The sequence below is a fragment of the Ambystoma mexicanum genome, chromosome 4q (genome assembly GCF_040938575.1).
Source record: "Ambystoma mexicanum isolate Mex_15411 chromosome 4q, UKY_AmexF1_1, whole genome shotgun sequence".
NCBI lineage: Eukaryota > Metazoa > Chordata > Amphibia > Caudata > Ambystomatidae > Ambystoma > Ambystoma mexicanum.
In genome coordinates this window covers 58,923,927-58,951,328 of record NC_090928.1, presented here as the reverse complement: position 1 = coordinate 58,951,328, position 27,402 = coordinate 58,923,927, and the positions used below count along the sequence as shown (strand labels likewise).

The 27,402-nt window shown below is 43.9% G+C and overlaps 1 protein-coding gene across 7 annotated transcripts in view; it reads left to right on the top strand.

Moving 5' to 3' along the window:
- Positions 1 to 27,402, top strand: part of LAMA2 (laminin subunit alpha 2) — a 3,027,572-nt gene that overhangs the window by 2,123,421 nt on the left and 876,749 nt on the right. The gene's annotated exons all lie outside the window — the stretch shown is intronic.

Genomic DNA, 27,402 nt, shown 5'->3' with positions numbered 1-27,402 from the left:
AGAGCGCATCTCACATGGTTATTTTGTCATAGATAAATACTCCTACCCCAACTCTGTCCCTTTGTATATTTCCTCATGAAGCTGTTTAAGGGTCAGTAATGAGAGGCGGACAACTGCTTGTGTTTTTCTCAATATTAGACATTTTATTAACAACAAAAACTACAAATACATTCTCGCTAATCCTACTCTATCAGGGGGTTCCCTAACTAGTCTAAGATCTAAAGTGGTTACTCCTAGGATAAACAAAACTGGCCCTCACACTAAACAACAAAACATTTAAAGTGAAACAAAAACAACATAAATAAGTGACTAACCAACAACCAGTGAGTTGGATGAACATCACCTGCCCTAGGTAGATCCCTTTCCCAGGATTGTTCAAAGTCAATTGTTCCAAATATTCTAAGAGAAACGTAAAGGCCTGAACCAGATCTTGTAAATTCCAAATGAAATAAAAGTTCATCAAACAAAAAATAAACTGGTAACAGTTCGTCAGCTTTCTGTTGAAAGTTTCCCCTTCCACTTCCAGCCAAGAAAACAGCACCAATGGTAATCCTGGATATTGTTGTTCCAAGATAGTTTTGCCACAGTTCAAAGAATAAAGAAACAGCTTCTGCTGCAACAACCCTCCATGTATGTATCACCTCTGCAACATCTTTGGTATAATTGTCTGGATGCTTCTTCTTAGAGTGTTGCTTTTCTCTTGACAATCACCCTTCGTCTACTGATACAGTGGGAGTAGGCTCCTTTGTTACACAGTATGCCACTACTTCAGCCACCTTTAGGGTACGATGTACTGACAGTATTATACAGTATTATACACAACCACAGTTCTGGCAATTCTACTCCAACTTGATACTTTAGAGTTGTAAGGTGTTTTAAAGACATGATCCTTCAACCTCCTCGGGTAGGCAAGGCACTCGTCTGTCCTAGTCTATAAGAAAAGGGCAGCCTCTTTACCTTTTCTGTCTGCTTTACTGCCACCAGTATAACCTTCTTCTGCTTCCAGACTGCCTTTCTCTCAACTTCAACAGTCTCAGCATAACATATTGTTGATTTAATCCAGCTCCCTACCCCAGCTTCATGCACACCTTCTTGGTTCAAGTAGCTACCCTGAAGCTGTATTGTCACTCTTCCAGCTTTCTAATAACAATGTCACACTTGTATTGGAGATCACTGGACCTTTGACAACTTTAATAACCTCAAAATGTAGGTGGATAGATTTCAACAGGGCTGCTTTCACTATAGAAAGGATTTGCCCACTGGCGTGGGTAATGCTTGTTCTTCTCTTCAACTCGACAACTTCTACATTTATAGAATACTTGTTCTGGATGTCATAAGGTTCAATCTTCAAAAGAAAATAAGGTTTAGGTACATGCACCAACTCTTTAAGGAAGATCTTTAACTTTAAAAGCTGTAGTCTTTGGTCGGGAACTATAATTGTTCACACACAACCTCTCTTTGATGTAATACATCGTGTAACACTTTGTGAATGTCAGCTTTAGGGTTTCCGAGTGGTTTACAAAGGGTTCCCCTTCCCAATTAGAGACACGCAATCGCTCCAGTAACATTAAATAGTTTACAATGGAAAAGGAAAAGCTTTTCTTTATGCCCGAGCACTCCGATTTGTGCGCATGATACATTTCCATTGTCAGCAGGACTCTTCACAATGACAAACAGCTTCTACTCGCTCCTACTCTTACACAAGTTAGTTTAGAGATAACAGTTACCAGCAAGGTTTTTTGAAAGTGAACCCGAACACAGAGCTTTACTCACCAGCTCCAGGAACACTGCTGTTGCGGACTGCTTCCACTTCCAGACTTCTTCTCCTACCATGTTAGGCACTCTTGGGAACCCCACCCCTCAGCAGCACGGGTGCCTCTGGTCTGGCCTTAACCACAGGGAGTCTCTTTCACTCTTTTGTCCCTGGGCTGACTTCTGCATTCAGGCCTCGGGTTGCAGCACCATCGCAGTTCTGTGATTAAAGCCACTAGGCGCACCTGGGAAGACCTTCAATCTTGGCATGTCTCTCTCAGGGCAGTCACAGCAAGTCAGGGTTTGTGAACACAGGACTCTCTCAGAACTTACAGGTGTGAGAAACCTGAGGGTATTCTCCCAGTAAGACCTCACGAATCCCTTATTTATGTGGCCATGACACTGCCATTACTGTTGGAACCAGTTCCTGGGGGTGGACCATTGGGGGAGGATCACCTGGATAGGGGAACAGTGGGTTATGCGTAGGGCAATACCCCAGGAGAGACACGGTATTGTACCATAGAAGGAGAGAAGGGCGGGATGTCTGAGGTTTTCATGGACTGTATTGCATGTGCCTCCCTTCCTCCTGTTGGATCTCTGAGGCCTAGATTCAACAACCCCTCCACACGTAATCAGTCCTCTAAGGTCCCAAACCCGGTTACACCCAAAAAGCATAACTCCCAGAATCCTTGTTTCACTGGTCTCCATTCGAATACTCACTATCCTTCTTCTTTCCGTTCCTCTGATCATCATTTTCCGCATTCCCAACCTGATCGGACAAAACATTACGATTCCCACAATCCCCTTTGCTCATGTCACGACCCCAGCTATTCCTGCTTACCCTGCAAACCTTACCAATCCCGTCCCTCTGACCTTACCAATCCCGTCTCTCTGATTGTCATTTTCCAAAATGCCAACCTACTATGACAGAACACTACTGTTCCCACCATCCCCTATGTTCTGTTCTTCATCCCGGTCATTCTCGTCCCTTCCAGAAACCATCCTTATCCCGTCCCATAGGATACTCTGACACTCCAACCCCCTGCCTTTTCCGATATGAATACTTTTTCTCACCCAAGACAATGGACTGATGTAAAACCTGTCTGTTTACCTGACATGTCCCAACCTAAGGTTCAGGTAAAGTCTGGCAATTGACTCAAATCACACACATCTGACACCTTTCCTTTTCCCGACAGCGATAAAAGGGGGAGCAGGAGAGTGCAGTACGAGAAAGGCAAGTACAGCAGACAGCACAATGAGACAGCTACCACGTGGCAGTTCAAAAGAAGGAGGAAGGCACCAGGAATCGACAGGGTGGCGAGGAGAGAAGTGACCTTGCCCTTTTCGTCCCAGGCCCGTGGCACCTTCGCGCATGATAGCCTAAGACTCTGAACAGTAGCACAAGTGCCCTGTAGCAGATGTCAACGGTACACAGGGCATACCTATGCCGATAAGCAGGAGCGAGGGAAGATCCCACGGCCATGGTACCAGTCTTGACTCCAGAGAAGTCAACGGCAGTTCATCACAGCCAGTGAGTCGAGGGGAGAACCAATAAGGACCGGGCTGTGATGAGTGAGAATCGCAAAGTGGCAAGTTTTGAACCAAAGCTAATGAACTTTGAATGAACTATTCAAAGTGTGACGGGGAGACCAGCTGCAGAGGGAATGCGGCACTATGTAGGTGCTAACTCGAGAGACTCTGGTCGAGCCCCATATGAGAGAAACTACAAGTACCAGAAGGCCCTAGGAGGGCCGGCGAAATAGGTCAAAGTGTTCATACAGAGGGTCAAGCAAAATCCCTTTGATCTACAAGCAGTGTGAGGAAAAGTTAAGTGAATTCCACAGTGAAAGTGAACCTTGAGAAACTAAGGGAGTTGAATCCCGTTAAAGTCAAGAGGGGTCCGAGCCCGACCGACAGAGATCCAGGAGTGAAGCCATCAACCAAGAAGATAAGGGGTCCATGCCTGACTGAGTGAAAGCCAGAGGTGACACTGTCACCCAAAGTTGATTGATAAAGGAACTGTGATATATTTTAGGAAAACGATTGATAAGGGTCAGCACCCAGAAGAGGGAGACCCAAGGGTGAATCCATCACCAGCGAACATTAGAAAAGAACTTTCATTCATTAAAGGAACTTTTGGTTTTGTTGTTCGAACACGTCAGGCCCTCAAAAGCAAGAGACTTTCAAGTGAAACGAGACTTGGCCATTGACGGCCCTGATAACTGACAGCTCGAGGGTTAAAAGCTGAACTATCATCTTGTGTTAGAGAAGCCTGCCAGTGTGTCCTGAGAGCTGCCATTGGAACTGTCATCTCGTGCTGGAGAAGCCTGAGACCGTACTGTGCTCCAAGCTCCGATCTTATCCTTTGTCCAAAACATGTGGAAGGGGGAGACCCAGGCTACCGCATCCTGACATATTATTTAAGAACACTTCTTTCTTTTCTTGAGAACTATCCAACACCCCTTTTTGTATTCATTGTGAGGTTTGGCAATAGGTTTTTTATTATAGGCCCTTTTTGTTTTGGCCAGACACCACTAGGACTCCTTTATTTTTCATTTGATGTTTGACGCTTGCTTGCATCTTAGATTTATGTATAGATTATGCATTTTTCCTATCTGCATAACAAATTAATTGTTCAATAAACACCCTTGAACTGTGATCACTTGTCTGTCTTACTTGTTGTCACCATGAGTTTCTCACACAGGTGAAATCTGCTTTCCTCTTGTCCCGGCATCCCTTAAGTGATCACACTTCCTCATGACCTGCCAGCCTTGTGCTCCTCTACTTCTGCTATTACTGCCAGCCTTGCGCTCCTCTCCTTCTGCTATTACTGCCAGCCTTGTGCTCCTCTCTTTCTGCTATTACTGCCAGCCTTCCAGCTCCTGCTCAAGCTCCATCCACCTTCCACCCTCCTGGTGCAGCCGTGTATGCCTCTTAAGTGGGGCAGTTGATTTCAGGTATAGGCCCTTGCTGTTAATTGCCTGACCTTGGGAAGGCTGTTGGGCCTACTTGCCTGTCCTTTCCTTCTACATGCCTATTCAGCCCTCTTCTTCATCTCATTCCCCATGGTATTCTGCAACATTTAGTTCCTTTTAGAACATTTTGTTTTTTCTACTCCTGGTATTCTTCCCTTTTAGTATTTTCGAAAGTGGGATTATGGGTTTTACTCGTATTAGAGGATGAAGATGTGGAGAAGGCAACATTTCTGTCATTCCTTGTGGCGTACCTTTTGATATTGTGGAGGGCATTTGATTTTAGGGTTAAAAAGATTTGGTCTTCTGGTATAACAGGGTTAGATGTTAAAACCCTAGGTTTACCACTTTAGCTTTTATCTAGAGGCTGATAGATATCCCAGTGACAGTAAGCCATAACCTCTTCTGGCATAGTGGTAAAAATATCCCCTTCGGAGGATAAATAATGTGCCTCATTCCACAGAATTACCTCAGTATCCTGGGTCCTGTATCCACCTTGGTGATCCTCCCCCAGTACACCATTCCCAGGGTCAGGAAGCATCTGCCCTCTGCTGGCCACCTGGGAGGAGACTTTAGGTAGGGCTTTAGTGAGGGATCCGCAGGATTCTTCACAGCTGCTACTCTTGGATAGCACTCAGCAGTAGAACTTGTAAAGTCTTCGAGATTGCCTGGTACCCCTGTTGCTTATCTCAGCCCCAAGAAAAAGTATTCATGTCCATTTGGGTCTGAGGCAACTCACGAACCACAATACACCAGATCCTCCAAGCTTTGAGGCTTTGGAATAGCTCAACTCTTTCAGTTCTGTAAACACTGGAAGTACCTTCAAGTTGTATGGAGCACACACTAGCAGGTAATGGTGCTGCCGTTTGGTCTAATTTAGAGCCCTAGAGGATCCCTTTTTTGTCCACCACTCATCTTGCTCACAATCCACTCTGGGCTCTCTCCCTTCTGCTCCATTTTCCAGACCCTCCTGGAAGCACTTACTGACTAATTACAGTACTTCAATAACGCATGAGAAATTGCCCCTGGGGGATATGCCTATTCACCAATTCAATAGGCATACACCACAGTGCTGTAGTACAGGCATGTTATTATAAATTCACCCCTGTATTCCTGCTCTTAACTATACCAATCTTTCTGTTCTGTTATGTTAATTTTTCTTATAAAGCGCCAAAGCCCTAGGGCATCCAGGCGCTGAACCAAGAGGAGGACTACAAAGAGGATAGATCCAAATCTTTCTAAGATTTATATAAACAGCCTTGTCTTAAAGGCATGGTCTAGTAAAACATTTTATTTAAAAAATAGATAGGCAACATAAAAGAAATACTAGCATTCTCTTTTTTAAAACTTCCTATGTAAAATTTTGAGCTATTCAAGCTCAAAATTTCCAAAAGCAAGCACATGGGCGAATCCATTTTGTGAAATGGATGCCCTCCTGTGCTGGCTTTTGCTTTTGCGGCACTAATGAAGGAAAAGCCAGCCAGCTGTAGTAAACAAAAGCTACCGCTGGGTGGCTTTCCCTTCATTAGTGCTGTACGCGGAGGACGGGGATCGGAGACCAGAGCAGGAAAGCTGCAGCTGAATCTCGGTAAGTGCTATTTATTTTTTTTAAAGAATAAGCACTAGCTGCGGTTTTTTTTCTAAGTTTTCCGGGCTGGACGAGCCCGGAAAACTTAGAAATAAAACCGCAGCTTTAAAAACGTTGTATTTATGTTTGCGGTCGCTTTTGAAGACCATTCGCAGTCTTTGAAAGAAGCACCATGTCATCTGCATATAGTAGATGTTTGACATGGGTGTTGTTGATTTTTGCGAATCTGTAATAGCAGTTTCAAAGTCCTCTCTTATGTCCGAGATGAAAAAATTAAATATCGCTGATGCCAATAGACAGCGTTGCTTTAAACCATGTGTAGTAATTATTGGCTCAGATAGTAAGCCTTCGCCATTCAATCTAATTTGTATGGATGTACCACAGTGTAGTTGAATGATCCACTTCAAGACGTGCCAGGGGCAACCTCTGTCCATGATTTTTTGAATAATATTTCACGAGGTATGGCATCAAAGACCATACGAAAGTCTATAAACGCCATATATAATGCCTGTTTTCGCTGGCGAGCTTGGTGGATGATTGAGTTCAGAGTGATGACGTTGACAGATGTGCCTAAACCTGGCAAAAATCCGGTCTGAAATGGATCACGCAACTTGCACACATCCAACCATATATTCAATTGTTTCAATACCAAGCGGGCGAAAATTTTACCCGGGTAATCAAGGAGGGCTATAGGGCGGTATGCTGAAGGGTCCGCTCTATTGCCCTTCTTGAAAATGGGGACTATGATAGAACGTTTCCATGAATCTGGTATACTGCCCTTTGCAAAAATGTGAGAAAAAATTGTGATGAGTATGGAGGACCACTCGTAGGGGTGATCCTTATGCATGCCATTGTGCAAGCCATCTGGGCCAATGGCTCTCGATCGACTTAGATTTTTAATGCATAGAAGAATATCTGCAAATACAAGTGGGAAGGCATGTGATGTTACCATATTCAGTGAACTCAGATTAAAATCTGGGAACGGGCATTGGTGCAAGAGATTTAAAGTGGTCATGCCATTTATCATTGGTTACAGCAGATGTAAGTATAGCTGCTTGCGATTTAAAGGTGGCAATGTTCAAACAATTCCAGACACCACTAGTTGATTTGGTGAGTATCTGTTTCAACATTTCTTCTCCGTTCTTTTGATAATGGAGGGCTCTCTCACTTTTTAACCAGCATCTATAAATTGCTTTTAATTGTCTTTTAAGCGCAGATCTATTGGCCAGGGGTTCAAACTTTAGATTGTGTATGTCTTGTTTAAGTTTAGTTTTTTTTTGCTGAAGAACTGGGTTATATATGTGTTGATGCTTATATCTCATAGAATTATCTGGCAATTTGATCTGCTTAAAGAGCTGCATCATGCTAACATAGGACTTGGAGGAGTTATCAGTTGGGGAATTGAAACAACTAATCAATGCACGATTGTAGTGGACTAATTTCTCAGGGTTCCATTGTAAGCGAGAGCCGCTATTATTCACGTTTAAAGAGGATAAATGGGTGGATTTATAGACCGGACGCTGACCAGATGGTACTTTGAGCAGCATGATAAGTTTATGGTGATCGCTGGCAGGAGAGGGTACTATATGTAGAGATTCAACCTGGGGGAAGTAATTTTTGCTGATATAAATGTAGTCTAGAGTTGCTTGTCGCGATAAGTACGCCCAAGTCGAGCAGCCAGGTACATCACCCGGCACAGAGTTATTAACCATGATAAATCATCTTTCTTGCATGATGTTAGACCACATTAATTCTTCAGGCATGTATTTGTTATTATCAAATGGCAGGATGTGATAAGTTTTATCTACTCCAATATATGTTTACAATGGCTAAATTCAACTCACCTCGAGTCAATTTCACGCTCTGAAAGTAGGGAGATGGAGAGGGATATTGTGTAATGCTAAAGCCACAATCCTGCTTAATGGCTATAAGTAGGCCGCCAGAAGGGCGCCCCATTAACTTCTTAGTTGCAGGTGTTGAAACAATTGCATGTGAGGCCCAACATGGGGTCTCTGTAAGCCATGTTTCTTGTAGAATCAGCAGGTCATATTGGTTCATATTGCCATCTATTGAATTAATAAAATGAGCATGACCTCTAGTGTTCCAGCAAAGAAGGGTGATTGTGCCTATGTTATTTTCTAGTTATGAATGTGTACCGCAGTCTTGTGCGCTTGAAATTCTTGAGTCTTGGGAAAAAGATGTAGTTTTAGTTACATCATTTTGTCGGGACTGATAGATGGGAATTTGTGATTTCTCAATTTTATGGGCACTCGGTTTGGATTCCTGAGACAAAATAAAACCCATATCAAAGAAGACCATCCTTGCTTGCCAAAGTAAATCAAACACCAGACCTGAACGGACATGTATTCTAACTTCCGCTAGGTCGTTTAAATTTGTGAATTCCACCAAATCGATGTCAGTAGTAGAGAGTTCTTTCAGTTGTGGTACATCAGAACAAATGTTCAAAATACTTATCCTGTTGAGAACATAGTTGGGAAATGGTGATGCGCGACACTTTAAATTAAGGGAGTGAAGTCGCAGTTTACCTGGAACACGCAAATCTTGCAAGTTTGTTATTCCTTTGCAGGCTTGCGGATCACTAGTCCTATTTAGATTTTGCTGGTGGACCTGTTGTTTGTTTGTAATATTAAATTCTTGTGGTGCAATACACATTTTGGGCAAATTAGTCACTAAGGGAATTCTATAGTCTCTATCACAGGATTTAAGTTCGTTCATATATTGGTCGATGGATGATTTAATATAATCTTGTACCTCTTGTGGCGAGGCTGCGAGTATAGGATTCGATTCATTTTGGATGTGGGTGACACCATTACAAGCCGCCTAAGAGAGATTGCTTGCGCCTGTGGCCGGTCTATTGAGGCGGTCAGAACAGACTTATTCTCGGCCTTGTTGGAGGTCAAGTCAGTAGGTAGTAGCTCACTCAAGTCCTTAGGGGGGCATATAATTAGAGATGATGCCTTCAATTGGTCCACCGTTTGAGATGGCAAAATAATTTGGGGAGTTGGTAGCGAGTGGAGAGTATAAGCATGAATTGAAGCTCTTATTTCATCTCGCAATTGAGACATGATAGATTCAGTTTCTTGCTGCAAGCTAGTATTAGATGTTATAGGTATAGGTGCGGCGGTGCCAATGAGACCAGACTGCTTAGTCATTGCGGTGGAGACATTGGCGACTGGAGTTGGAAACATAGTGAGTGGGATTGGGTTCGGAAAAATGGTCTGTTTCGCAAGTGTCACTAGATCATCAAGTGGCTTGTATGTGGCCACTATTGGAATCTTGGCTACAGGAACGCCAACAGGAAGTGTATTTATAGGGGATTTTAGCCGAGTAGGGATTTTTATATATTTACGTGCGGTGTCTTTGGATTTTGGACAGTAGTTTTTTTTTTTTACTTGATCTCTTCATCCTTTTCCAATCTTTTCTTGAACGACGAGCTCCTATTACTTTATTTGGTAAAGTTGCTGATGATTGCGTGAAAAGATCAAATATGTTTGTTGACTTTTCAGTGGTTACTTTAGGTATCTGTGATGGGTCTAACTCGGACACTATTTGAATTTCTTCGAGATCTAGCTGAAATTGAGTAGAGTTACAATTGTTGGGCAAATCATGAGCTACAGATCATAATTGTGCAATTTCGATAAGTGACTGTTGCGTCACGTTGTCAGCCCCTGCTATATTTGATTTACTAGGAGGCGATGTTCATAGTTGTATTTCTTCATTGTTAATACTAGTCGCAGTCCCGAGACATGAGGTTTTGACGCAAAATTGTTCAATAAGTTTGGTCTGGTATGAGACTTTATGATCGAACAGTTCGTATAGTTTTGCAATAGTTAATAAAGCAGTATTCATAGCAGTCAATGTGTTACTAAGCGCCGGGGCCTCAGGAAATGAATAACATTTATCTTGGGATTTGTGTATAAAAAAATCAGATGGGCGACCCTCTTCATGAAATCTAGTACGCCGTGGAGTAGGCGCAATGAAAGATGGAGATTCGATAATAGTTTGAATATGAGTTTTATCTAATACTGGGGACGAAACAGAATTCACATGATTGGAGCGTGAAGGGGGCCAGGGATGGCAGGTACTACTGTATTGTTATGTGACTGATCCTCCTGCAGTTGGATTAAGTCACCTGTATTTGAGCATATGTATAGTACATCAGTGCTAGGACAGGTTGAATTGTGAGATAAATTCATGGATTCCATAGTGTCTTCGCCCACCTTTCCCAATATTCGTAATTGATCATGCACTTGCCGTAGATTGGCCTGTGCAGCTACAGAGCACTGTATGGGTGCCAAGGGCAATATTGAAGTTACTTGTACCTGAGGTAAATCGATGTTTTGTGCACTGTTTATCGCCTGAGTTTTATGAACAGGAGAGCAATATTTCTGTTATTTGAATTGAGATGAAAGGTATCATGTATGTCTCCCGCTAAACATGCAGACTCTAATGTGGTATCTGTAACTTCTGCATGACTGCTTGTAGGCGGAACGCATTCAGCAGAATGGCACATGGTTGAGATGGTGCTAGGTAGATCGATAGGGATGGAACAGGTAAGTGGGATATATGTTTGCTGTGCAGGTTGGGGTATTGTTGAAAGTAAGGTCTCTGTGACACTGGTGGCTTGTGAAGACGCAATGCCAATTTCTGTTGTAATTACCATAGGCACGACAGGGGGAGACAACGTTCTACCCGTTGATCTTTCACAAATTGTTTGGGAGTGGACAGTAGCAGCACGCATTACTTGACTTTGAAAATTGGGAGAGATGGGGGTAACAAATGACAAAATGGACTGCTTTAAAGAAGAGGCGAGAGACAGCAGTAAGAGGGCCCGGCACCAAGTTCGGCATGCCTGTTTTCAAAGTATTTTTCACCATAACCATGGTGTTCTGCTATACAAGAGTAAAAACTTAAAAATAAACAATTACGGTGTATATCAGAATATATGATGGTAAAATCCTATGTTAAATAACAATTCTCCTAACTTACAAATATATCAACTATGATTGTATCGCCTTGGGAACGCCCGATGGCTTGAGGAGCAGCCTTGGTCCGTCTCTCCTCCCCACAGTTCACGATTTACCTTCTTTTGAGCCACCCGAGCCAAACAGCAGCAAAACAGTTCTTTCTTTACATGTAAAATGCAGTGCCCTTTACTCCGCAGTCGGGCTTAACGCCGCAAGGGTGGCTGGGGCGGATTTTGTTGTCGAGATGAAGTCACGTGACAACTCACGGAACTGACGCTGGGCCCCTCCTCCTCCAGGAGGACACGCTGGCAAGAGTATCCCCGCACTCGCAGTGCCAGCAACAAATGGAAACAAAGAGCGAGCGTTTGAGTTCCTTTGTCAATAAACACATAACATAACATAAGACCGATAATGGTGAGGGGAAGGGCTTATCTTCACAGGGTGAGGATCTTTCTTTATCTCAAAGACTAGATCCTGAGTGGGAGTACAAAAGAGAGAGCAGTGAATGACTGCAGAACCTAATGTTCCCTTTTCATTCATTGTGTTTCCCTAAATCTGAAAGCATCATTCTTGACTCCATACAAGTGCCTCCAATTCAGAGGGTCAGTTCTGGATTTGGAAGACCTAATGTCCCCAGTGGTGGGCCTTTCTGAGCTTCAGGCAGCTCTGTTTTGTCAACCTTGTCAATTGGTCACTTTGGTGATTGGTGATGGATGCATCCATGGGAGATTGGGGAACGCTACCCCTCAATCTTTTGGTGAGCAGTGCAGAAAAGAGTACAAATGAGGTGTAGACAAATCTCAACATTAAGGTGTTTTATTTCCTTTTGCCAGGATGCTTAGAAGTTTCTCTGAAAGGTTTTTACAGTATTTTGTACACTGGGAAATAGTCTTTACTTTGTTCTTGGATTTTGCCTTGGTTAATAATACTCAGACCACTCTTCTAACTTAGGCCGTCCATACGTCATGGTCTAGAACACTCTACCACTGAATCTTCTCCTTAAGGCTCCTTCCCTGGACTCAATCTCAACCTGCTGTGGAGTTCCATCTCTTATTCACCCTTTGCCTTCTCTTGGCTCCTTCACTGAGTTTTCCCTTTTCTTACCTTTTCTTTAGCCACTGCCTCTGCCTTCCCTTTCTCGAAGGTACCCGTGGCCAAGACTTCTACTGGATCTCCTTTCACCTTCCTTTTCACCCTAGTATTGGATTTCCCACTTATGCATATTGGGAGTCAGCTCCCTACCTTCATATGCCAGGAGTCACCCCCTGCTTCTACCTTTTGGGGAATTCCTCATTGCTTTTCCTTCCAGCTCCATATTTCCTCTTTCTTTCTGCCTTCCTTCCCTCATTCAGTGTTCTTTACGTGAACTGTCAGGTTTGGGGATTGGTGGCCTCATCTTGCTGTTTATTTTCCTGAAAGTCTCCTTTCCATTAGCTTTTTGTCTCTGGTTTGGTCTCCTTAAGAAACACCTGCACTTCAGTATGTTGTCTTCTGGTCTTCCCAGTATGTGCCTGCCTCTATTTCATTCTAATGGCCTTCCTGTGATTATTTCAAGGGATTCTCGTAGCTTGATTCTTCTTTTTACACTCTTCTGTAGTGGCAGTAATTTTTCTTCCAACCCTCTACTCCTTTTAGTTACCTTTCTACTCCATAGTTCTCCAGCTTCCCTTCATTTTGTGCTCTGTTCTAGAGCCCACGCATTTCTCAATTCTGATTCGGCCCCATCTGTTTAATGTTCTATTGCAGTTCCGTGGGCGTGAAAGGTAAAACACATTGCAACATGGGTTGTGGGCATTCAATGTATGCCACTAATTGGTGAAGTAACAGGTTTTTTTTGTAGTAAAACATCTCTTAAACATCACCCTTGCCTCAGCCTGAGAAGGTCATGGGAGTAGTTGAAATCACAAGGGCGCCAACCATGCCTTTCCAGATGCTGGCAGAGGAAGCACAAGTCATTACTCGTTTGTTTCTCAACCCTTGAAAATCTGTTCTTAGCAGCAGGCTATGTATTTATACGGTGCTGCAGTTATGGTGCATAGAAATTGCTTGCAGAAAACAAAATGTATCTCTCCCAGGCCCTCTGTCATAGGGACTGTGTTTCTTTTTGTACATTCTGGCATTGTCTGGTGCAAGAAACAAACAGTACCAGTATTAATCAGACGGTCTTCTGGATATGTTGTCCCCTTATATTTTCTTCAGTGAGTATTGTTGAAAATCCTTAAAGAACAGGCCATGGTGTTGCTGATTTCTCCCTTCTGGCCCAGGATGACGTGATTTCTCCTCCTCTACAAGCTTTTGTTAAATGTTCCCAGTGCTCTAGATAAGATTTTGATGTGGGAGGGTTTAACTCCCAATTATTTAAAGTTGGGAGTGAAAGGATTTTTTAGGGAGTACAAAAGTAAATTCAGTTCCCAATGGACGTATTTGATAAGCGAGAAAAACATATTGTAACTGGAAAAATGCAATGTATTGTCTTAATAATTTTTTGTAACAAGGCATTCATGCACATTGAAAGATGTATGTTTACCTCTGGTATCAGACAGTTAAATAATAGTTTCTTTCTGTGGAACTACGTACACTACTGGTCCAAACCTATCCATGCAGCTGTGTGGATGAAAGCAGGGGCACGTGGTCCTAAATGGCTGTTTATTATTTGTTGTTGGGAGTATTTGTCCTCCGTTTTTTATTTTATGGGAGTATTTGTCTCCTTTTAGGAAGAAAAAGTGTCCGATACACCCCTTATGTGTAGGGCTGGATGTTTCTCTGAGTGTCTGAATCCGCTAAGGAGTACAATTCTTCATATTTCAACACCTTCAGTTGATGGGCTAGAAATTAAAGTAAAAAGTCTTAACAAGTTGGGTATGTAGTGGGTTGTTGCTCAGATGGTCCAGTATTCCTGATGTTCCTCAACTCTGGCAGGCATCTAATTTTGTGGCTTGCTGCCAGAAAGAGTTGTTTCATAAATTCATAGTCTATTCTACGCTTCATTTTACTTGGACCTGGCAATTCTGTCTCTCTGCACTCATTGGCCAGCCATTAATACCATTCAAAACACGTCAAGTTTAGCATCTATCATTGAGCCCGATGTTATGTATCTCCTGCAAATCATTGAACTCCAGACTCTGGTTCCGACTTGGTCTGTACTCTTTCACTTTCAACACTATGGTGGAATACATTTGAACTACTGGAAAGGTTGATCTCACGCTTTTTTTACGATGGCAGCCTATGATTTTGGTAACCATCACCTTGCTCAGTCTAATGGGCAACTTCAGAGTCCTGTTGGCATCTGCGCCTCAACTGGAGATATTTTCATGATGTGGTGGTGGTAGGACCAGTCCTGGAATCCATTGTTTAAGTATGTGTGGCCTTCTACATTAATTAGAATTTGGTTATTCTCGTTCTTCCCCAAGAATTACAGTAACATGACTAATTGACAACACATTATCTGGGTGTGGGAGCAGCCCTGTATGTCTATGACAAATAACTCCAACGTTTAGGAAAGTAGGAACTTTCTGTAGCCTATGGCAACAAACCTTCAACATCTCCTGCCAGCAGATGGATCTGGTCAGCCGTTATGGCATCCTACGAGCATGCAGCCATTGTGCGGTCCTTCCATCCAGCTGGATTCTCGATGGCCACCTTTGTTTGAGGAGGCAGGTTTACACGACTATGTTGCCCTTTTACAGGCCAAAAAACCAAGATGTTTCTTCCCTTTACAGAGTCATCCATATTAGACACTCTCATTTAGGGGCTCACTCAGCAAATGTTGGACATGGAGCTCTTCAGTCAGGCTTGCTTTCCTAAGCGACGTGCATGTTTCATTTCAAAACTGCGAAATAATTAAACTGATGTGTCTCTCACCCTGCTGACACACGCTCTTTTTGTAGCTTGCATGTTTATGGCTGATGCCCCAACAAAACTGCCAGCCTATCCTCATTGAGTAAGGATTGTGACAGGGTCAGTGAGGGAAGGTCATTTGGGGATTACATATGCTAACCTCATCACTCTAAACCTCCCGACTAGTCCCAGCCACTGCACGTCCCCCCCACCTACCCTAAGGGGCCACCAGCCTCACCTGCTGGATAACAAAGCAGAAGAGTGGCTGAGTAGGCAGACACAATATTCCCTCAAAGAATTATGAGAAAAGTCTATTGTTTTCTTTTTTGAACAAGGGATTTACTGTCTGGAAGGCTGACTTCCTTAATATGGATTGACGTTCATAACCCCCTCATTTCTAGCATCTCAATTAAAATTTTGTTAACTGACATTAACTCCCAGGTTTCCGCTATATACCGCTTGGTTAGTTTATTGCTTATTAGCTGACTTGCTGCATCTCTAAATGTCAAGTTGCGCTACTCGGATTAATGCCAAGCAGCGCTGCCAATTGCATTATCTACCGGCAGTGGTCGAAGTGAGCAGGAGCGGTCGGGAGCGGTCTGGAGCGGTGCACCTGTACTTTTTAAAATTACCTTTAACAGCTCCTATATTTTTATTTTAAAAAGAAACCGTTCCGGAACGGTTTCGCTTTAAAATAAAAGTGTAGGGAGAAGTTGGAACCTTCACTTTCAGTGCGCTGCACTGAACGTTCCCTTAAACAGCAGGTGCACGTGTTTGGGGGGGGGGGTTTAATGTGTGTGGAAGGGGTCATGGCAATGGGGTTTGTGGGGAGTGGGTGCAGGCCAGCAGGGAACATAGTTCCACTACTTCTTTTCATACACTTCGACCACTACCTACAGGCGCTCTGGCAGAGCTGAAAGAGAGGGGTTGGGTTAGGGTAGTGGCGGGAGAGGGAAATAGCCAGTTGGCTTTGCTGCTGTGCTGATGCATGCAGTTTGACAGCACCTGGGTACTGCGTAGGGATCGGTCAGTTTCTAGGTGGTCTGCGGAGGGCACAAGAAGTTACTACTCACTATTCTGGTGACCAATTCATTAGTAAAAAAGTAGACCATGGGACAGCACAAACCAACGACAGTCCGAGACTTAGACGGAAGTGGAAACCCCCCTCCCTCTGTGCACCGGTGTCCTACACCAAAAGGAACACATTCATTTCAATGGAAGGGGAGGTCCAAACAGGGCAAGGAATCATACTGAAACAATGTTACAAGCAGGGAACAAAGCTCCACTGTACACGTCTTTGATACCAGCTGTGTTCTTACTTGTTAAGACCATGTTATCAGGGAGGACAGCATTGCGTGATATCTTTAGTTGAGTGAAATTACTCCTCAAAGGTTCACACGCCGTCTGAGGCAGGCAAGCACACTTACAGTGTGATGAGTTAAATATGGTAAAGCCCTTTCTCCTAGGAGAGCGGGTGCCTAAAACACGCTTACATTTGCCAGAAGGAAAACCCGTCCGTAGTGAGAGATGTGAAGACAAGCACAAACTACAGACTAGGCAAAGAGCCTTCATTGCATGGCCATGCACTGTAAAGCCTGAAAGCCCCCCCTCAAATGGGCAAGAAACACTGTTTGAACACGGCAGTTTGCAGTGTCGACTCAATATTGTAATGCAGCAGTATGCTAGGGGAGCACATGCCGTTTTCAATCCCAGGCTTTTCCCCACAGAGGCACTTGTGGTCTGATGGAGGCCTTGTGTATGCCCACAGTTCTGGGAAGCAGTGGCCAGCATGGTGGTATGTACGATGGGCGCGGAGGTGTAGAGTTATGATGTTTGATGTCTATACGGAGGAATTTCAAACTGCTGTGTGGAGTGGTATAGTTGGTCTGCAGTGTATTTGCGCGCAAAGAAGAGTGTTCGGTTTGGGAAACAATTTGCTTGAAAGGCTATTGGGCATGATTATCTCTTTACGTAAGTGAATTAACCACTCACCTCGTGTCTTTTTTTCCTCTTCTTTCTGTGCCATATGTTTTTGTTTTACTCGAAACACCACGGAAAGGGTCCTTCTCTGCCACAGTGAACTGCTGAAAATCCAATTATGTACTTTCGTAAACAGTACTTGATATCAGGGTGAATTCAGACACATTTGTGAGATATCTTGGCAGGCAAAAAAGAGCTATTTTAGTCTCTCTGGCAGGGATATGTTGTGTGCATGCCTTAATGCAATTATTAAGATTGTGATGAATGTCATTGCGCCATGGCTTGTTATCTCCCAGGTGCTCTGTGGGCAGATATTGCTTGGCAGCTGGGAAGCACGCATATAGACAATGAAGATATGCTGCTCCTCTGCTCCCGCTGATGCATTGTCCTATTTACGGCTCACTTTCCCCACTTGTGCCCTGCGCATTGTGTCCCACTTTCTATTTACAACATTGTTTTGTGTCCAAAACTAGGGTGACCAGACGTCCGGGTTTTCCCGGGACAGTCCGGGGAAATCATGCTCTGTCCCGGGGTCCCGGGAGTTTTTTCATATTAGAAACCGCGTCCGGGGTTTGCATGATTGGGTGGCTACGGTAATTAAAATTGTATTTATTTTAAACAACACTTTCAGAATTTGAAGTTGGAGGGTTGGCTCGAACCCCTAACCTTTTAGGTACAAGTCACAGCACTTACTGACTGTGCGACAGAGACTGCTTTGAAAATGGTTGTACACAAGCCATGTAATATCAATGAGATTAAACGCCTGTTTTGAATTAACATGCCAAGATTCACAGACAAAACTGCACAAATGAGATCATAAGCAAAACGGAAAGGTGATGGCTGGAAGGTTTTGAATTAATCATAACCATGGGCAAAGCTCTGGGCAACCCTCCAGACCATCGTTTTTCAGAGTGCCAAGCTATTACAGAAGGGGAAAAAACCATATGCAAATCAGGCTTGGTCCTACCCCAAAAGGGGCAGTCCAGCCCGAACTGCTAGGTCGCATCCCTTCTGCACGAGAACACAAGCATCCCCAGACATGTTTCAGCCTTGTTGGGTGTCATCAGTGAGGAGTAGCTTGGGTCTCTAGGCCCGGCAGACTCAGGACCCACGTCTGGGCATACCTGTCCCACTCAGGGTGACATTAGCAAAACAGAAAGGTGATAGCTGGAAGGTTTTGAATTAATCATAACCACGGGCAAAGCTCTGGGAAACCCTCCAGACAACCCTCCAGACCATCGTTTTTCAGCCTGCCAAGCTATTACAGAAGGGGAAAAAACCATATGCAAATCAGGCTTGGTCCTACCCCAAAAGGGGCAGTCCAGCCCGAACTGCTAGGTCGCATCCCTTCTGCACGAGAACACAAGCATCCCCAGACATGTTTCAGCCTTGTTGGGTGTCATCAGTGAGGAGTAGCTTGGGTCTCTAGGCCCGGCAGACTCAGGACCCACGTCTGGGCATACCTGTCCCACTCAGGGTGACATTAGCAAAACAGAAAGGTGATAGCTGGAAGGTTTTGAATTAATCATAACCACGGGCAAAGCTCTGGGCAACCCTCCAGACCATCATTTTTCAGCCTGCTAAGCCATTACAGAAGGGGTAAAACCATATGCAAATCAGGCTTGGTCCTACTCCAAAATGGGCCGTGCAGCCCAAACTTCTAGGTCACATCCCTTCTGCACGAGACCACAAGCATCCCCAGACATGTTTCAGCCTTGTTGGGCGTCATCAGTGAGGAGTAGCTTGGGTCTCTAGGCCCGGCAGACTCGGGACCCACGTCTGGGCATACCCATCCCACTCGGGGTGACATTAGCAAAACAGAAAGTTGATGGCTGGAAATATGATTGGGTGGCGTTTGTGGGGGCGTGTTGGGGGATGGGCGGTAATTGGTGGGCTGCGATGGGGTAGTCCCTCTTTTATGTTGTTGACCATACCGGTTTTTCGTTTTGGAAATCTGGTCACCCTACCAAAACACAGTGAGATAATTCAGCAGTTTGAGTGCTCACTGCTGCAATCTGTGTGGGATCTGAAGGTTTCAGGTTCAAATCCTGGCACGGCCAGCTCAGCCTTTCATCCTTCCGGGCCCAATAAATGAGACCAATTTCGGTTGGGTGATTATTACATGTAAATGTTCTGTGTAAAGTGCTTAGGCGAAAGCGCTTTATAAATGGCAATTTTATCATCATGCCCCCCACAAGCAGGTGTTGCTATCACTTGCCTAGTGCGTCCCCAAATACCACAAGATTACCATCTATCCCTGTCAAGCCGCCATGTGTAAGGAGATGCACAAAATGCATTTCTAATTTCCATGTGAGATTTCAGAAATGTCCTGTATTTATTTATTTCAAAAGTGCCTCCCATGCCTCAGGCAATTTGCACATCACAGAATGTTTAAAGCAAAACGGGAACCAATCCATATAAGTGACAATCAACCTTTTCTTTGTGATCAAAATTGGCATATCTATGACAAGGTATAGATTAAGAGCCTAATGCCAAATGCCTGCCCCGCACAAACAACTCGTTGGATGCGGCGAGAATGTTATTCTGACTGGACAAATGGACAAGATATGATATGATAGGTTATGTATAGCGCGCTTAATATCCAGAGGTTTCTAAGTGCGGACCCGGGGATCGAACCTGTGGTGCTCCGTGTCGTCTTGCTTCCAAGGTTAGCGCGTTGCCCCGGAGCTATCCTCCCGAAGATTAGCACAGAGGATGGTGCTAGAAATCTTAAACCAACAGTCTAAGGGCGGAATTGGGTTAAAGCCGGAGAGGAGAGCCATATAGATATGAAACATGATTGCTTTCATCCTAGAGTGAGGGAATTCCCCCCGCCTTCACCATAGCATTTAAAAAAAGAGACACAATAATGGAGCTTAGAGCTCAGAATTTCTTTTAAACAGGTGAGAAGTAACAAAGTCAGTGCACTTTATGAAAGCTATCACTGAAGATTGAAGCAGGCTTCTATGATATTGTAGGTTTACAAGTATATAGTGAGCACCGTTTTCAAATCAATGCTGAGTTTTGCAACAATATAAATCAAAAAAATGTTGCCTCCAACTTTTCTCAGTGATTTTGCTCTCAATAGCTGTAGATTTGTCACTGCAAGAACCAATAGTTGCTATCTCCCAAATGCACAGACTATCAGAATTTGACGTGGCTTGCTCTTATTCTTCTAAGCTGGGTGTAAAATCTCCTTTCTTCTTCAAGTCATAGAGCTCATAAAGACTTGCCTACTCAGAAATGAGTCGCCTAGGGCAATGAGATTATTTAAGTTTGGTGAGCAATGTTTTCTTGTCAATTTGGCATTCAAGGTCAAGCCAAGATGTCTTAGGCCTGAGAGCAATAGTTTGGGATTCCTTTGATAGAGCATAGTCCATAAGTGCAAACGCTAGTAAATAGAAACATATACAAATAATTCACAAAATGGCTGACTCCAAAAACCACAACTAAGACCAGAAGGACTGGATTGAATGCATTAAACTATATGTTAAATCTCCATTGGCATTTTTAAATATGAAGTCATATGTGGTGGCTTGGCACAACCACCTCACAATTAGGATGGCTAAAGCTCATAAATGTAAAGCAATATGTTGCTAAAGGAGTATCCTGTGATTCTGATAGGATGTAGGTTTGGCCAATCAGATTTTGGACAATGTGCCATTCTGTGAATGGAACTGAGAGAGGTAGGGGTCCACTATCTTTGAGAAACAAGGGGTTTGCCTGATGCTGAGGACATGCCGATCGCCGCAGGAAGCCCACCCAGCAACCCACAAGCCAAGAAGTGCCTCGCTCAGCTCCTGCGCTGCTGTTGCCCAGTGATCAACAACAATTTTCAGTCAGCATCAAGCCACAGTGCTACCGATTTAACTGCCATGGGAAGCTTCAAGACATGATGTGTACTGTCAAACCACTGAGTGAACAGATTTGTCTTTTTTGTGTTCTTTCTCTTGCATGCTTGAAAGATATGTCCTTATCTTACGCCTACGATCTTTCTGCACTGTGTTGCTTGCGTAACATGATATTCTTGTTGACTATTTACAAAGTATAATTGTATGACAGACCCGGATTAAAATCATGGCCTAACCGAAGAGACAACAATTCACCAAAATGCCAGGGATGGAGGGAGTGACATCACACACCAATGACATCACAGGAAGTGATGGCATATGACCGTTGACCCTGATAACATCACATGAAATTGAATCCCAATGACATCACCTGAAGTGAATGATGAGCGAGAAAAACGTACATAAGCTTCCATTTGATAAAATAGCAAACTGGTTCTAATGCAGCCATGGGAATGTGTAAATACCAGCCACATTTTAGCGAGGGTGCTGCCTTGATATGCCATGGGGAGGGTGTACTATGACAGGTGTAGCTCCATTCGAACCAACACAGGCCAAGGGCACTGCCATGCTCATGCCATTACAGCCTTATATGGCCATTTACTGCCATCCTACAGCAATTATAGCTGCACATATTGGGTATAGTTACCATGTGCCAAGTAAAGCTGCCCATTACCAAGTGCTGTCATAATACAGTATTCCAAATGTAGACTCTATTTGAGGATACTGCCATCTTATGTCTGTTATGTCCTTGCAGTCTAGGTACAGTCAAAATATATTAGTTATTACTTTATATATCCAGTTTCTCCTCTCATATGGCAAGTGAATCCTCAAATGTCCAGTAATGCCAGCCAATATCAGTTAATCTCTCATACACCTCGTATGGTCACGATGTTTAAGAGAGAGCCTCACATGTCTAATTGCTGCCATCCTCTTTTGGCAGATTCATATAACCCCTTCTCTTATGCCTAAGGTTTATCATTATTTGCTATCTTCTCTTCCCCCTTCAATATCTCTCTTCTTTCTTCTACTTTCCCTTCTTCATTCAAGCATGCTTCTATTCGTCCTCGAAAAAGCCTTTTCTCGACCCTTCACTCCTTTCTAACTGTAGACCTATTTCTCTTTTCCCTTATCTTTCTAAGCTTTTAGAACATCTTGTTTACTACCAAGTCTCTTCTTTTATTAATGGCAACAGTATTCCCCCCACTTTCAATCTGGTATTCATCCTAAGCACTCTACTGAAACCGCTCTTCTCTCAGTCTGTGATTCTGTATTGTCGGCCTGTAATTTGAAACAGTCTTATCTTTTCATTTTACTTGACTTATCTGTTGCTTTCTACACTGTGGATCAAACTTTACTTTTGTCATCTCTCATCTTTTGGGTTCTCTGTTGTTTCTGTTCTGTCCTGGTTTCATTCTTATTTGTTTAACCATACTTATTTGATTTCTTGGGCTGGAAATTATCTGGCACTGTTCCTAAACTCCCTTTTGGGGCCTTTTCCTTTCCCCCTCTATACTGGTCCTCTTCTGTGCATTATTTCTTCATTTGGAATGTCACATACTTGTTATACTGATGGCACTCCGCTTTTTCTTTTGTTCTCTTCTTTTACCCCTCATCCAGGATATTTTGACTTCCTGTCTTCTTTGTATCAAATCCTGGATCTATCTTGAACTCAAACAGAAGTTCTCTTGTTTCCTGCCACTACAATTTCTTCTCCTTCTCCCCCTGCTTCAATTTCTTTTCTTCCTTCTCTGCTTTCTGTTTCTTCTGCAGCCCGTAATCTAGGCCTCTACTTTGACACTGAACTTTCCTTATCTCATCATATTTCTTCGGTTTCATCTTTTTAATATTCATATGGCATAGCCTTTTCTTACCTTCGAGGCAGATCATTTAATCTCTTTTCTTGTCTGTTTATTCTTGTACACAATTTGGACTCCCTCCCTCAGGTCTGGCTCCTCTTAAGCCTATTTGTAATTCCTCTGTTCTTCTGCCATGTTCCCTCTCACCTCTTGAGTCTATTTCTTCTTCACTGCTTTCGCCTGGATGGCTGTCTTTTTACTCATCTCAAATTTAATTTTGTCTGTATGGTCTTTAAATCTGTTCATGGTCTTGCTCCTTCGTATCTTTCATCTCTAGTATCTTTTTATATTCCATTGCGATCTCTGCGTTCTCGATCTCTTTTTCTCTTAACTGTTCCTTGTCCTCCTTGTGCTCAGTCTTGTTTCCGCTCTTTTTCTTTACTTACCCCTTTATATTGGAACGCCCTTACTCTTTCTCTTCGTTCTCGGTCCTCCTGCTCAATGTTTCTTTCTGCTCCTAAAAACCATCTTCTTCACTTTTTATCTCATGCAACTGTTCATATACAGATTTTAATTGTATCCGTAAAGTGGTACTTGTACAGCGCTTTGGTGTAAAGCGCGTAATAAATGCAAAATAAAATACAAAAGTAAATAGTAATGACATTCAGTGTCCTTTAAGCATGGTATGAGGTACTATATGTGCAGCCTCACGTGTAATTGATTCCACAAAGTACCAATTTCAGCCTCAAATATTCCATAGCCACATCACAGGTCCTTAAGGGCCCATCTTCTTTGAAATGCTAGAAAAAAGGGTTTCCATTCTCATTTGGGGTTTGGAAAGTTTGAAAGCTGTGATTTAAACTGTGGCTGTCCCACTTACAGACAAATTCTTATCAGAGTCAGAAATTAACCTGTAACAATTTGCACCACCCCCTGCATCTGTTCCCAACAAGCACGGGTGCTTGACCTTTATTTCTGTACATTTAATAGCACATCCTGTTTGTGAATTTGGATGCACTTTTAAATGTGCAGAACTGCCACCTGATTTGCACAAATGTGCAAAGGATTGAAAAAGGGCATCGGAATGTCCTTTGTGCATTGGGCTGCTCGTTTTTTGTCATTTCATCTCTTGTTAAAAAATAGTTTTTAATATCTGCCCCCATGACATTATTCTGAGCCTATGTTTGGATATATTGAGGCTACCTTTAGGCATGTATAATAATCTAATACTTGTATAGTGCTTTCGGCAAGCACTATACATAAAACAATCTTATATAAGAGGATTTTACACATCAACCAAAATTAATGCTGTGGGAAGCCTGAGGGCATCCTGACATCTACTCCCCTTGACTCCTCTTCTCAGGGTGCCAGGGAAAGGCCATCACTTTTGGATCCTGACCCGGGGGGGGGGGGATATAAGCAAGGGAGGATCACCTGGGTGGAGACACCATCCAACTGCAGTATATTATATATTGCTTTTTGTTGTCTGTCTTGTGAGTGCCCTGAGACGTGTGGGCAAGTAGCATAATATAGATAGATAGATAGATAGATAGATAGATAGATAGATAGATAGATAGATAGATAGATAAATAGGGTCCTTAGGGATTGGGGATGAGATGCCCTCAGGTGAGACACAGTATTCTGCATTTACATTTCAGGAGGAACCCTCTTTTCCAGAAGCAGATATGGGGAATTGCTATCTCTGTCCCACTGGCTAGGAAAACTCTCGGAAATTTTACCAATCTAAAAGCACCAGAAAGAGGATGAAGAAGAGAGGGGTTAAGGGTGAGGTAGGCGAGACATGGTATCCCCCTTTACTTCCAAAAACCAACCTAACCCTCCCCCAGCCTTTATGGGCTATTGTAAAACATCTCATTGTCCTACATTTTAACTATGACAGTACTGGGGCAAGGAAGAAGCAACCAGCAGTAGTGAACAGTAGTAACTCATTTCACCACTCCAGTACTGGGATGAGGACGAGGCGACTGGGAGCAGTGAACACTAGTAACTCATTCCACCACTCTAGTACTGGGACGAGGAAGATGGTTGCAGAGTACTATGTAGGTCACACAGGCATGTCCCTCTAACTACAGTCAAGCAAGTCCAATTGAGAGCTCACACCTGCAACCTGTCAAGAGGTAGCAGGTGTATAAGAGGAGATAAAAAGAGCATTGGGGAGACGACCAACAGGGAGACCTGTGTGGAGACGACCAACAGGGAGCCCTGCGTGGGGATGACCAACAAGGAGGCCGGTGGGGGAGAGGCCAGCAGGGAGAACTTTCTGTGAGGAGGCAGCCGTGGAGGGCCCTAAAAGGAAGGCAGGATGCCGGCAGATGACCCATTAGACCTGTGGAGCACAGAGCGAGTTGGGCCGCAAGAATTCTACAGGTGGGGGAGTATCCATGGTCGGGAAAGAATACCTGGAGCTGCGGACCAAGGAGCAAGAACAAAAGGGCCCGCCAGCATCCATGGAAGGCAAGCAGAGCTGTCAACGTGTGCAGAGAAGCACCCGGAGTGCGAGCGGGGCTCGCAGCTATCGGCATGCCAGCCGGCGAAGAAGAAGTTGAGAGTGTGAAACTGCACATAAAGCCATGAGTCCGACAAGGAGAAGCTAAGTGAATGTGAATCTGTACACAGAGGCAAATACAGAAGAACCTTTGTGGGCTGAAGAGCGTAGGGTTCCTGGTTGCACAACCAGTGATGGGTGGACTGTGTGGTCTGACAACTGCGCCTAGACCATGGAAATCTCAATTGAAGTCAGACATTATGAAACAAACCAAGAAGAAACACTTTAAGTGAACTGTTAATGCAATCCAGAAGGAGGGTCAAGGTGACCTGGAGTTGTGTTGAACTTTGAAAGTCTGAAACCAAGTATAGATTTCTAAATTAAAGTCTTGGGTAAGGGAACCCCAGGGCTTTATGGACTGTGATGCTGTCTTGAGGACAGAGCCCTTAAGACCCCTTTCTTTGTTGCCTTGAACTTGGGGAAGGGATCCCAAGGATTTGTGGAACGGTTTGAACTTGTGAAGAGTAATCGCGAGACATTGGTGGAACTTTCATGAACTTGGGGAAAGGGAGCTGAAAAAATCTCAGAACTTTGTGTTGATCCCCATTTCTTTTATTAGTACCCGGCAAGGGCGCAATCAAATGAAAGAACCATTCTGATTGGCCCTTGACGAGGCATTACCTGTCTGGGAATCCCTCGGACGGGATTCCACTACCATTGTCCCCGGCGGGGGGGTGTGGCAGCACCTCAGCCAATGAGGAGGCACGAAGTGGGGCCATTCCCGCTCTGAGCCTCCCCACGGCTGAGAGGCTGCCTTCGCTCCCCGCCGGGGACTCGCGTAAGGCTTTTCTTTTTCCCTTCCCCTTTCCTCCCTCCTCCCTGCCCGTCCCACCCCACTTACCTTCTTGCACCTTTGTACCCGGTGGAGGACGATGGCAGCCTACAAACATATGGAGAATCGGAGCGGGGCCATCCCTGCTCGGCGCCTCCACACGGCTGGAGGCTTCCATCGTCCCCTGCCGGGGGGCCAGGTACATTTATTTATTTTCTCTCTCCCTTCCGCCCTCCCAAACCCACTTACCTTGTTCTCTGTCTTCTTTCGGGAACGGACACGCTGGGAACACTTCTGCTCCCAGCGCGTCTGCTCCCGATGGCCGCCATGGAAAGGGAAAACAGACTCCGTTTTCCCTTTCCCGGTGGCCATTTTCTTGGTTGTTTGTTTTATTTTGTTCTGTCCCGAAACTCTGCAGCGTTTCAGGAGAGATAAAAAAGCTTTTAGTGCCCCGGTCACACCGATATTGCAGGCTGTGGTACTAACAGCTATATGCCCCTCGCGGCGGGGCATTACCGACTCAGGTAATGCCCCGGGGCCTTTGTTAAGGCCCTTACTTCACTCCGGCCTATAACTATGCGCCCCAGGGCATTACCTGAGTCAGTAATGCCCCCGCCGCTCGGGGCATATTGCTTAATTATTGACATCCCTACACATTGTGTAGCTTTAGTCGTGAGGGCAAGAATAGGTGTTGGACACATATAGACTTTTAAGTTGAACTTTCTGACTTTTCTTAGTTTCATTCAGGTAGGGAAATCCCACCTTAGCATAGGACAAGTTAGGCCTTCAACCATTCTGATAGTTTGATTTAATAAACCACTTTATTTTGAACTTTGAATCTTTTGCCTGTATCTTGCTTCATGATGCCCTCACAATGCTCATTTGTTGTCCTCAAAAAGATGAAAAGATGAGTAAACCGTCCTAGGATTCTGACCTTTGACCTACACAGCACCCATAGATCCCAGCAGTGAGCATTAACCTGCTGAGTTCATTTACCAGCCTTTTCTCCTTAAATATGCGTACCACAGCATATTGTCACTTGTTGACTTTTGGGTTACATTTCTTATTAACAGAACACTTATTGCAGAGTTTAGATGCAGGAGGAATATGTTGTGGCCCACTAGTAAACTTGATAATAGTAGTGTAATATATTTTTTAATAAGTACTGAAGGGGGGCAGGAGCGTGTTATGGGTCGATAGCCTAACAAGTGTGTCTTTCTAACTGCACAATTGAATAAACAACGTATGCGTCAGAATTGGATGCTCAGAAAGTTAAAAGCTCAACTCTGACATGTCCCAG